This window comes from Adiantum capillus-veneris, chromosome 27 (genome assembly GCF_014529385.1).
Source record: "Adiantum capillus-veneris isolate H3 chromosome 27, ASM1452938v2, whole genome shotgun sequence".
NCBI classification, from domain to species: Eukaryota; Viridiplantae; Streptophyta; class Polypodiopsida; order Polypodiales; family Pteridaceae; genus Adiantum; species Adiantum capillus-veneris.
Genome location: NC_140957.1, coordinates 119,877,623 through 119,891,816, shown reverse-complemented (window position 1 = coordinate 119,891,816; position 14,194 = coordinate 119,877,623).

The window sequence follows — 14,194 nt, the reverse complement described above, 5'->3', positions numbered from 1 at the left end:
CATTAATACTTCCAAAATGCTAAGGTTCCAAAATTCAAAGGTTGTGTCCAAATGTCAAAAGCTTAGGAATATTGGATGCTTTCTGTGTGTACCAAAAGTCTTCACAAATCCTACAAAGGAGGGAGCGAGCCCAGGAAGTAGGGGATGAGAGAGAAACTCACACACACACACACACTCACAAGCCTCCTTTACACAAAGGGAATGAGTGACACATGTCAGCTCCCTAGCCCTGATGCCCACAAGGTGTACTCAAATGCTATTGGATGGCCATGGAGGTGGATCAATGAGAATTAGGCTAGAGTAAATCTAGTTTAATTAATTTAAAAAAACTTAATAAAAGAACCAATAAGATTAATCTCTCTAGAATACTATTGGATAGTCTCCCAAGGGGTCCAATGAGCCTTCAGCGGCCCAATGGCTTGCCTGATTCCTATTGGCCAGGAGACAAAGGGGTCCAATGAGAGTTTAGTTGCATTAATTAATTACCTAAAGCTCTCACAAAAGGGTAAAGGGAGACACATGTCATAAGGCTATCACTTATGCTCCTTAAATCCTATTGGCTAAGCCTAGAGAGGTCCAATGGGGTGGTAGCATGAGCAAATAGCAAGAGGGGTCGACCAAGAGAGAGAGAGAGAGAGAGAGAGGGGGGGGGCTGAATTTTCAAAGGCATTATCTCACACACTCACACACAAGCTCATGTGTGAAGCAAGAAGACTCTCTCTGTCTCTCCTTCTCAAGCTTTAATGGAAAGCTTATCACCTACTCCAAGCTTGTGAGAAGGGAGGCCTACACCAACAACTCTTGGCTTTGTGATGCAAAGTCAACCAAGAGACAAGCTTCAATGCATGCTCATCTCCTCTACCATGCTAATTACTAAGCTATGCTATGCTAATATGAGTGATTATGTGAGGAGATGTACATCTTTCTCGTAAGACGTCTCCTTCTTCCTCTCAATCTACTCTCATACCCCGCTAGATCTCACCATCTTCAAGGTGTGTGAGGTCTTGGGTCTGAGACCATGAGGGAATTGATGTTGTGTTTTATAATTGTTTTACTTAGTGCTTGAAGCTTCCATCTTCATTGCACTAGCTAGTATTGAAGGGACACAAAGAATTGTATTTTAAAATGTCTCTCTTGATGGAAGAAACCTATAATACAAAGAATTTTGGAGGGGGGACCGGCTCCATGAAAATCCAGTCCTCAACTGTTGTCAATAGCTTAATTTATCTCTCTTTTGAAGTATTGTTCATGCTATCTAACTAGGTGTTATGATTTTTGTTGCTCTCTCCACCCAAGCACTCTTGTTATGCTCATTAGGAACCTATTCTAATGAAATGCTCACTATGTTCATGCTATTTTCCGCTACACACAAGTTACTAGTCCATTAAATGTTACAAGTACCAATCCCAGGACCAGTATATCAAACAAGTGGCATCGGTATCAGTTCAGAGTAATAAAATACTAGTACCAGTACCAATGCTAGTCATGTATACTATAGTACCAGTTCAAGACTAGCACACCAATGGCACCCGTATCAATACACAAGTAGCTTCAATTTAGTATTTATAGTTCACAAATAGTATTAGTACCAGTACTAGTACCAATACACAATTAGCAACACATCATTAGTGACTAAGCCCAAAGACCATTTATTTGGAGTCAAAGACCATATGTAAGGTGGAAAGTGTTAAACCCAATATTCCATATTTCAATATTTGTTCAGGAGTGCGCCACAAATGCTCATATCCTTAATGGAATTAACAACCTCATATTGCTATATGAACTTTTATAATTCACATCCCATCTTGACCATAGCAATATTCGGCCACTATCCATCATAACCAACCAATCATTTAGTGCATTTCATCAGTTATGCCCAAGAACAAAAGACGCCATAGTTTAATAACAATATAGAGCCAGTACATAGTTAGCACCAATTCTAGTCTCACAAGCAGTCCTAGTACCAGTTCATTACAATATCCTAGGACCAGTATATCCCACAAGTGGCAGCAGTATAAGTTCAACACAATAACGTATGTAAAGTACAAGTACTGGTATGGTATAGTACTAGTACACAAGTAACCAAGTATCAGTACATAAGTAGTATCAGTTCACAAGTGGTATCGATTCAGTGCAATAAATTATTAGTACACATTTAGTTACATTTCTCTTCAATAAAGTACCAGTTTTTGTTCAATCCAGTACCAGTACCTAAGTAACGCCAGTATAAGTACATAAGTAGTACCAGTGTCAGTCTAGTATAATACGTATACTTACCAGCATCAGTTCATAGGTAGCACCAGTACCAGTACCCGTACCAGCTCTAGTACCAGCACCTAGCTCTGTGTGTGTGTGTATGTGTGTGTGTGTGTGTGTGTGTGTGTGTGTGTGTGTGTGTGTGTGTGTGTGTGTGTGTGTGTGTGTGTGGATGTATACATAACTAAACTTTTACATTCAAAAGACAGCTGGCTTCAGAGTACAGGCAAAAATTAGTACAAAAATAACTAAGTCTTAGAATTATCTTGTACATGGCATATGAGAATGAAGCCTCATTCTAATATACAATGATAGTGATCCAATCTAGAATTACTTCCCAATTGGTAAGAGCAAGTGTATTATCTTGACTGACAATAGCTTTAAACCAAAACATATTCCAAGAAAGGATAGATTCATCACCTGCATTCATCCAAACAAGACACAATTCGTTAGCCTTGGATGTGTATTACAAGTGTCAATGGACTATATTAGTTATTATCCATGTCCAACTTACAACCCTTCCACTATCAAAAAATGTTCATGTTTTTTTAGTTCTTTTCAAAAACAATTTTTAGTGATTGTATGTTCTCTTTATATCCCAATGTTTCAAAAAACACCCATAGGTTAGGTTGTTTTTAGAAAATTGTTATGCCAATTCGTTTTAGGCCCAAAATTTCCCAAGTATCATAAAGCATAAAGTAACCTAATTATCAACTTGAGATATGTACCAATTCCAGAACATCCTTTGCCAATTTTGTCAAGTTCCGATTATATTGGCTTAAGTAATTACCCATGAAGCCATAAAGTGTTTCTTAAAACCAACTCTAAATATCTTATAACATAGCTTTTATCTTTTGTTGTCAAGCCTTCTTAACAATCACATATTCATTTTCGACTGTCAACCTACCAGAGTGTTTATCATAAAAAACCCCACTAAAAGAGCCCAAGTTAAGAGGATTAGTAAGGAGAAAAAACCCATCTATGTTACCAGTATTTTCAACTTCATGCTATATAACTTACTAAGCGGGATTCTTTCTAAATGTAGCCCAAGGAGAGAAAACCCATATATGTTATCAGTACTGTCAACTTTAAGCAATATTACTTACTATGCATGATCCTTTGTAAGTGTAGCAGACCCAAATGTGGCCTGAGGGAAAGAAACCCCTTTACACTACGTAGTAGTATGCAAAAATTTCCATGTGTCTGATATAGAGTCTCAACAGTCCTAACTTCAGGCCAAAAAAATGACAGTATCAAGTAGAAGATCCCCCATTTTTCATTGTTTGAGTACTACCACATTGAAGCACCACTATATTGGTTGTGCATTGGTTACTATATCATCTAAGATGAGTTACAGGTGTTGTTCAAGCTGAAAAACACCAAAATTTTGCTCAAAATCAACCAAACCCCTTTGCACTACGTGTAGTATGCAGAAATTTCCATGTATCTAATATAGAGTCTTTACTAGCCCCGACTCTAGGCCAAAAAAAATGACAATTTCAAGTATAAGGTCCCCCATTTTTTAATGCTCAAGTATTGCCACATTAAAGCACCACTATAATGGTATTGCATTGGTTACCATACCATCTAAAAAGAGTTACTGGTGTTTGATTAAGCAAAAAAACTAACTTTTTGTTTAAAAGGAACCAAGCCCTTTCTTACTGTGCAGTAATATTGCAAAAATTTCCATAAATCTAATAAAATGACAAATAGCCTCGACACCGACAGTATCTTGTATAAGATACCCCATTTCCTTCTCCAAAAATTGCCATATCAAGCACCATTTATATGGTTTAAACAAATACCCTTATCAAAAAAATGATTTACAGGCGCTTATACAAAGGAAGAAACTAGTTCCCCTTCCATGGTCAAGAAACCAAATAATACACAGTATGATCATCATGTATTTCAGGCCCCATCTTTTAATTACCTAGTTATGCCATCGTAGAAAAAATCAAAAAAACCAGGTGACGTTAGTTGGTAACTGCCTGTTTAGCAAAAAAAACATTAACATATCTCATCAAGGTATCAAGGAGAGCACCAACCTGAGATGGTAGCACAACAACTTCCATATTGCTTAGTAAAAAAACACCCTCATACCTCTTCTTGAAAAACACACACAGAGGAGAATAAACCCATAGACTAAGTGAAGGGCTAGAGCACCCTCACCTTATATAGCATCTTTGAGCAAGTTTAAGGTGAAAACTCCCATGACCATGTACTCAGTAGCTATTGCTTCCCAAGCCGCCTATGTGGCTACTCGTGCTTATATTCGGGGAGGTGAGAGGGGGAGAGAGAGACCCCGTGTAGGGGGTATCATATGCATTGCAGTGTAGTTGAGTGAGACAGACATATCCAGCGGGCGTGAGGTTTAAGGTATTGAAAGATGCTATCTATCCCCCAAGGGGTGGGTTCCCATGTCGTGTTAGGGAGGAAGAAGGTTAACCCCCCATTTTTTATTTAATTCCTTCTTTAACAAGTATTACCATAAGGGAAAGAATATGTGCATTTTTTTCCTGTATATAATCAAACCATTGTATAGGTAAACAAGTATGTGTGTGTGTGTGTGTGTGTGTGAGTGTGATTATGTGCATATTTTTTACCAAGAAAAATAATGTATAATTGAAATGGAGTTTTGATGTTTTATTGCATCTAAGAAATAAAAATGAAGTAGCAGCAGTAGAAAAAGTATCCCTGCCAAAAATATTGTTTGAACAGCACTTGAATTCAACGATGAAATCCTTACCTGCAACCATCATGCCAACGAAAAAATCATTAGAATTTTTGTTTAAGCATGGAATGCAGGTATAGGATGGACCCAGCAATTGTTATCCATGTCCCTCTTATCCATGCATTCAAAAACAGTTCGAAGTTGAGAAATATTTTTTTGTCTAAGATTACTTATAAGAACATGGGTGGCTAGATTTTGACACTCTATTGGTGTGTAAAAAAGCCAATGTTTATGGATTACTTATATCATAGTGTGAGGCATCTTCTTTAGTAATTTGAAGGCTATATGCCTTTGTGATGATTAAAGTAACAAGATAGTATCAAATGTAACCCAGAGTGTTGTAAGAACTACAAAAACAAATTTAATGCCACATATTTCTATAAGCATTAGTTCTTATTCTTTAATCAAAGTTTTTTTATGGTTTTAAGCCAACCTGATTGACTTATAAAAAACCAAGAAATAGTTATAATTACAATAGTCCATAATCTATTCTAAAGTTGACTTCAAGATTGCTCCCACTAAGCCCATGTTCCAAAATATTGGTTCACACTAACCTAAGCAAACCAAGTAAGATTTAATCCACAAAGGGTTGCATTCACACTAACCCAAGCAAACCAAGTAAGGTTTAATCCGCAAGGCATAGCACCTCCGAGTTAGGTTTTTTTGTGGTATTCATTCAGCCATGCTAATCAAGATAGCATAGTAGGCCAGCAACAAGGTGGATATCCTTATGCTAAGAGTAGGCTTCTTGTGTTCAAGCAGCAAAGGCTTAGTCAAACTGCCAGAAGTGTGTTGGGTATAGTGCTTACCAACATACATAGTTAGGGTAGTAATAGCAATAGGTAGAGTTAGTGTAACTAGAAATATCTACCTTGGTCTGATGCAGTGACCAAGTGTGAGTGTGTGTGTGTGTGTGCACGTGCGCACGTGCATACGTGCGTGTGCGTGTGTGTGTGTGGCTGTTTTAATTAAAATAAATAACACACCAATGAACAAGATGTTCAAAAAGACGATTGGCTAAAGATGTCTAGGCAAAGATAAGTACAAAAACAACTCAGACTTTGATTCATAATTGTACAACATAGTAAGAATGAAGTATCATTCCAAATGAATTTGTACAAAGGTATCAGAACTATCCCACTTAAATCATCAAGTTTTTCCAAAGTCGGACTGCAGCAAGCTAAACCTCTTTAAGCCAAGATAGAATTCTCACCTGCATCCATATAGTCAAGAAAAAAGATATGTTAGACTTGGCTAAGCATGGCAGGCTTCAAAGAACCTATCAATTGTTATCCATGTCAAACTTAAAAATTATTAAACTAGCTACTTTCCTATACATTAACACTAGAATGGTAACCTAACAGGACATAAAACTGTCCTTTCAAGGTTTTGGGAAAAAATTCCAAAACCATAGTAGATCCACTCATTTTGAAAAATCCTTTCATGAGCTTGTAGTTCAATAACTACTACATATGGAAAAAATGAGAAACTTGTAATTTTTCTCATCCCTTGGTCACTACAAGCCTCCAAAGTTGATGAACCAGTGCATTTTGCCCAAAACAGCAATTTCTTACGGTTGATTGCATATAAATAAGAGTGGGGATTTTTGTAGGACCTGAGATAAAATGCCCCGTTAACTTCAATGGGTTGGTGACCAAAACATATGGTTGCTTTTACCTCACTAATTTTTTTTTGGGAAAAAAATAGATACAAAAAAGTTGCATTTTTGCCATTCTGCGGACCTATCATCAAAGTTTCTATAGTCAAGCTCAATACAGATACTATATACATGTTTTCTTAGTTCCCTTTGGGCCTTTGGATTCAAAAGGAGCCATGGAGCATGTCAAAAGGATAATGGATCTCTTACAATTGGAACCTTGGGGGCAATGATAAAGTGCTAAATATAGCAAACATGAAAAACTGGGTTTAGCATTATGACCTCTAGAAACCCATAGAAACTACTCAATATCTAGCCAAGTTTGTAGTCTATGATCAGATATGGTTACTACCTACAAAATACACACAATTGGCCTAAGAAACTAGCAATATTAAGAAAGTTATACTTGCTACTCTAAAATGTATCGTATTCTTCAGCAATCAAAAAACTCAACCATCATCATATACTATGCTATATAGCATATTAGGTCCCCCAAAACTCAAGGAAGATTAGCTTTTATGTTCTACATTACACTTACACAATCAAATTTGAATTTGGATATCAAGAAAGCCACCAAAAAAATCATAAAAGTGCTAATTTTGGCCAAAAAACAGGATTATGCGATTCTTGTAAATTGGTCATAACTTTCAATTTTAGCACTTATCTCTCCCTACAAGCATCAAAACATGTTGAGAACTATGAAGGCCTAACCTCTAGCTATCTAAACCTCACAAACGTGAAGTTTAGAGTGGTATAGTTGCCAAAAATTGAAAAAAAGCCAAAAACGGGACCCGTTTTTTCACATAGTTTAGGTTCAAAAATGTTGTGCAAGAGTAAGGTTAATGGTGAGATCGATACTCCAAAAAAAATGCTAAGTTTTTTTCATCTCATAAGGCAACTTTGTGGATATATAGCACCTAGAAATTCATTTTTATACTCTTCAAATAATTCAAGCAAAATGGTCACTTAACAGGACACAAAAGTCTCCAAGGACATAAAAGTGTCCTGTTACCATTCTAGTGTTAAAGTAGATAATATCTCAAGTTTTTTTTGTAAACAAAGTACTCTACCAGAATTGCTTCATATGTTTATAATGGTTCTTCTTTATAACAATTGTTTACTGTGAGAGAAAGCCGTCTACACCATATCATTCAAAGTATTCTTTTAGCTAAAACATTGTATGAAAACAACCAATAGTTTTTAGATAGTTTTTTCCAAGCTCAGTGAGCAGGCCCAAAGTACCATTATCCAGTTTTAAGCCATATTTGGCTCGCAAAATTCCAACCTATTTAGTGTTGAGGCCAAGATCCAATATTTTATTTTTGCTAAACCAAGTGAGCAGATCTGCCTTGAAGATATTTTCTCATATATTTAAGGTAAAACTTCAACTACTCAGTGTACCAAAACTAGGTAGTAAAGTACCACCCAAAAAACTGAGCTAGCTGTAAAAAGTTTCGGATTAAAGCTAGATATCCAAGACCTAAAAAGGCCAACTAGTAATCAGCAGCAGTCAAGGTGTAGGTAAATCAAAGCAAACCAGTAATCCCACCTCAGTAAAGTAATACCAAAAAATCTAACCATTAGTTAGCAGTCAAGGTGTAGGTAAATCAAAGCAAACCAGTAACCCCACCTCAGTATAGAGATTATTGTATTTTCAGATTTTCAAACCTAGACCAAATAAAAGGCATCAATCCAGTAATAATCAGTGGCATGTTGTAAGCCAAAATCACCTAGGGTTAGCCAAATTCAACTCAAAAACTAAAGAATACCCAGTATTACAAGTCCAAAACCTAGTGGATACAAAATAGGGTGGTGTTTGAGCAAGCTTAAAAAGTAATCTTCCTAACTAGCTATCAAAACCTAGATAGAACCAGGTCATAAGGAAAGAATCAAGTCCCAAAAAATACAAAACCAGCAACAGCCAGAGACAAGGATTAGAAGTCCAGTAAATATGTTCATATGTAGAGAACTAGATTAAATGAGTTGTAGACCAGATCTTTCATCAATACACCTTGCCAGCCGAGGAAACCTGTTATTCAAATATAGATTAAATCATAGTGAGCCAATCATAATGAACAAGAATAAATTTTATGGTAGCATCATCACTTGATATAGTGGAATAAGTATGTAAAAAACCAGATTTAAACCAGATATCCAAGCAACAAGTGAAGGTTAGATGTTTTTTAATCATCATTACTCCAAATACCATAAAGTATCCCCTTTTAGAGACGTAATAGCCAAGGTCAAAGAAGTTTTTAGCCAGAGCTAGAGCCAGAGCCAAAGCCAACCATAAAGCAGGCTACTTAAAGCAATTCCTAGATACATCCATTGTATGTGTATGAATATGTTTATCAAAACTAGATCAAAGTCAGACATCCAAGCAATAAGGTCAGATTCTTTGTAAGTCAAGAACAACCTCCCCTATACCATAATACCATACCACATTTAGGTATGTCAAGGTCAGTGTGACAGAGTCTAGCAAGGCCAGATTCTTTGTATGTCAAGGTCAGTGTGACAGAGTCCAGCAAGGTCGGCAAGGAGAAAAGGATCTAAAAAACATCTCAGAGCAATATAAGTCAGATCCAATAATGTACCAGTCAAAACCAGAGCCAGATCCAGCTAACTCCAACCACACCCAAGTTCATGAGAGTAAGATCTAGCCAGAGAAAGATCAGGACTATGCCAGAAATCCAAGACCCAAAAAGGCAACTAGTAACCAGTAAGCAGGTAGTAGGTTTATAAGACCAGTATTTGGTTAATTTGAAGAGATTAAACATGTAAAGAGTCAAAGGAATATGCCATGGAAGCCTCATGAGATACAAAAGCTATCTTACAAGTATCATCAAGTATTAAATCCATGTTTTACAGCCAAATTTTCTGCAAATTGAATATATCCTAACCAAATAAACAACTGCAACTTTCCAAATTCAGATTTTAACCAGCAATGCCACCATTCCTACCATAAGTATCAAGTTTAATGCAAAAAAGCATCAATTTTTCATAAGTTTCCATGAATCTCCTCATATCCCACTAAAATATGAACGATCACATGACATTTCAGAGTATCAACCAGTGGATCAGTGCAGTCCAATCAGTTTTTCCATATTATCATAATATCACACATTTAGGTAACAACCCGATCAGTAACCATACATCCATTTTAGAGCTGATGCCACTTTTTTCTTAAGCAACAAAAAACTAGAGTGAGTAAATATGTAAATAGTAGCGAGCAGGAAGCAAAGGAAGCCCTCTATTTATGTGCAATTATTAGTGCCAAGGTTATCAAACCATATGCTTTAGCTAAAGAAATTCCCAAATGTAAAATTCTGCCAATATTCCTAATGTAAAAAACATGTTATAATTACCCAACAAAGCAAGGAATTAAGAATTTGCGATTTTGAGTTCAAAATTATATAACTTGTGAGCACTGAGCAGGAGTGATCCCTAGAATTTCTCCAACAAGCCAAGGGAAACCAAGTCTAACATGAAGGGACGGGCCCCTCACCTTATCATAGGGAAAAGAGAAACATGACAGTAGTCGTCACAGCCTACTAAAGCGTAGCAACATGATATCAAGAAATGGAAGGGCTAAACGCCGTGCCTAGCTGCCCTTTATCACGCCAAAAAAACCATGAGAGAAAGGGGTAGGGGAACAGTCACGATGGTGGCATTGCGTAATAACGTTGCATTGGGGAGGCTACCAGAAATATACCATTATGAAATAAAATGGAAAAGGGGTTAACCCTTCATTCATGCACCCTTTTCACTGAAAGGTGGTATATTAAACATTGCATAACCCTTCAATCATGCACCCTTTAAGGGTTAAGGCATTAAGGGATTGCTCCCACTGAGCCCTATTCACTAAAAAGGTGGTATATAAAACCATGCTTATCAGGGTAACACAGCCCTAAGTAATAACAATAACTAAAGAATAATGTTAGTGTAGCCAAATGCCACAATCATAATTATATAAAGCTAATCAAGTGTGTGTGTGTGTGTGTGTGTGTGTGTGTGTATAGCTTGATGAATCCATCTTAGTCAGATGCAAAGATTGTGTGTGTGTGTGTGTGTATAGCTTGATGAATCCATCTTAGTCAGATGCAAAGACTATGTGTGTGTGTGTGTGTGTGTGTGATTCGGAGCACAACCAAAACCCCTCTAGATGCTATCATGTCCAGATGTTGAGACCAAGTGTGTGTGTGTGTGTGTGTTTAGTATCATAAACCAAAAATTATCTCCTCTATTAAAATTAGTTATGTGCCTATATGTGCCATATGTACCTTTGCTTTGCCAAATGAAGGTTTTCTTTGCAATACCAATTCAAACCAATTTTAACTATGTATGCCTACAGATATTTATCAGTAACAAAAGAAAAATAACATTTTGTGTCCAAAAATTGTGTGTTGTTTATCTTAAAAACTATGCAAGGTCGATGAAAAATACATCCTGCTCAAATTCCCAACCATTAAGAAAACCTTGAGCGCGACAGTTTGTAGAGAACAAGTGGCAACCCGGATTGCATCCCTTCTTGTGAGAGTGTGCATGAGCTCCCTATAAATAGCTCAACAAGATCTCAAAAAAACAAGTAAAAAAGAGTAACTTTTTGATATACCAGTATCAACATCAAACATATGCAATATCCAACACATAATCAATCAAGGCCTAAGAGAAAATTAGTTTATAATTATGTTAGTATAAAGATATCCCTAACCTCAACATACGTTACCCAATAACCTTGCCAACATTGAGTAACACCAAGTCAGACAGAGCTATTAGTTTGATTGTTTCATTGTAAATAATTTGTTTGTGTGTGTGTGTGTGTGTGTGTGTGTGTGTGTGTGTGTGTGTGTGTAAAAGACTTCAAATAGCTGAAAGAGAATCATGTTCATAAGATTCAATCATTAGAAGGAGACCTTCATGACAAGTCTCATACCCATTCAAGCTACTATCACATTTGTTAGCATTATATGTTTTTTATGCAAATTTTTGATAGGATTACCTCTAACCAAAGCATCTCATACAAATTTCATGTTATAATTTGGAGTCTGTAATCAGTAGCCTACTTGATATGAGTGATGATACTCCAAATTGTGTGTGAAACTCACAATTCTCAAAAAAATTGCCAGCATTTTGTTTATTTTTGGATCATGTTTTCAAAAATTCTGCTCGCTTCGATCTCTTACGAGACCCTCACAGGAGGTTGAAAGTACAAACTATTCCAATGATGAGACGTATTTAAATACTAGATTTTTCTTTTATATTATCATTGTGTTGTACTTCAAAAACACCTTAATTATCTAGAAAAACTAAAACTGGCCAGATTCTAAGTAGATGCACGGGCACCTACCTATGGGTAATCTTAAATTAAGAGGTGTTTGATAGAATTCACAAATTGGTTTGATCAATTACCCAAGTAAAAGATGACCACTTCCATTCTAAGTAGATGCAAAGCACCTACCTAGTGAGTCTTCAAATATACGTGTGAGGAAAGTGTGTATATCCTCCTTCCTTGTGTTGGATTGCCAAGCTTCATATGATCCAGCCTCTTGCTATCATGTTGGAACCATGCCAGTCCATTTGTATGTTGCATTTCACATGCAGCATCTACGAGTACGATAGTAATTTTGATGTTGTAAGCACTCATCGCCAGGGTGTGCCTTAAGAGGAAACACAAAAGTAACATTTCACTGCATAACCTGAGATATGGCGATGCTAATATATGGCTAGATCAAGCAGCATTTGATCAATCATACATCTATTTACATGGATTTGAGATCCTCTCTTTCTCTATTCCATTGCAAGATTGTGTGTGTGTGTGTGTGTGTGTGTGTGTGTGTGTTGAGTACCATCCCATGAGGATGTGATAGTGGGCTAATCAAGGATTACCTGGCGGTGGCTACGCAGACAGTGATCACAAAGGGGTGTAACGGTAGAGAAGGAGAGAGAAATGAGCGTTGGGAACCACAACACTTCTCGTAAGCAAATCCCCCAGACAAGCCATCCAAGAGACAGTTTTAAGAGGTTGATGAACAAGGAGGAACCCACAAGGGTGAGATCCCGTTTGGTGTAGCAAAGAGGAGCAGGAAAATGGCCGTGCGGTACCGGTATTCAGTGGTTATTGCAAACTAGAGCCAGATCAGGAAACAACATGGTGGCTTAGAGGTGCTTCCAAGTGAGGAAGAGTGTCAAAGGGGAATATGCATAAAAGAGACCAAGGCTGGCAGAGGAAAGGATGAGCAGGAACATGCCTACACTCATAGAAGAAGAGACCATGTGGCCTACGAGGTGTATGAGCAAAAAAGACCAAAAGGGATCCATGACTCCATGATCAATCCATTAGTGGTCTGTAGCAAGTTGTTAAATTGTATCAAATCATCACGATGCTAGCCTTTATGAATGTGATCCAAGATTAAAGATACCCACACTCCAAGTTAGGTAACGATACGGTGAGCATATATATACCACCACCCATCACTCATATGTATATTTATGTGAGCCCATAGAACAAAGTTACACTAGCATAGAGTGGGTAATGAGTGTACCTCATGATGTGAAAAATTGACTAAGATGCAAAATACAGTGAGTGCAATTAGTAAACCTAGCAGCATGGGCAAGTATTGCTTGTGTGAAGTATATGGAACTAGCGTATTCATTCCAAGATTATTTCCTAATCCATCACAGCAAAGGTTGTCAACCTCTCATCATTCATAGGAAAATTAATGATCATTCCATAAGGTGTGGGGATAGACACAGTGGAATATCAAGTGAGTGTGTGTGAGGTATCCACTCTTGATAACTGCAGTTTAGTGTGTGTGTGTGTGTGTGTGTGTGTGTGAGTGTGTGAGAGAGAGAGAGAGAAAGATCTTGTCAACAGTTGCTTCCAAAGTTTGTTTTGTTAATTGCGCAAAATAGCACATATGAGTCCAGGAGACTTAGTATTATAAATAAAAAAAGAACCATGTAAAAAAAATCGCCTTGCTTATGAAGTGTTCTATTCACAAGGATTATTATAGTGATAGAATGCATTCATCCTGCATATTTCCGTCTCCCTCTCCATGCTCGGTAAAATGGTGTATCAGCTTAGTATCGTGTTTTTTATTTCCAAAAATTCCCAGTTGAGGGAGATGGAAAGGAAGAAATTCTACCCCAACATAGGGGGAAAAAACAAAAAAATAAACAAATCTAATTTTTTGAAAATTTCCTTTCGGTAAATTCTAAGAGAGGGTCATTGTTTGTTTTGGAAAAATGATTTTTCCCGACCTATGATGAGCGTTAGTATTGCAAATATATCGACATCCATGCAATGTCATTTTTGTAACTACTTAAGAGACCATCTTAGCAATGTTGGGTCGGTTTTAAAAGGAAGTTATAGTCAACAGTTCCTACTGAGGAGAGGTAGGAATATTTAGATAAATTTGGGAGATATTTCCAGGTAAGCAATTTCTGGTGAGTTCTTTTTAGGAATCAGGTGAGCAGATTCCTAAAAAGATTCTCTCTTCCTCCTTCTCTATCTCTCTCGTGTAGTTTTTCTAGTCTCCACTCCTTATTTT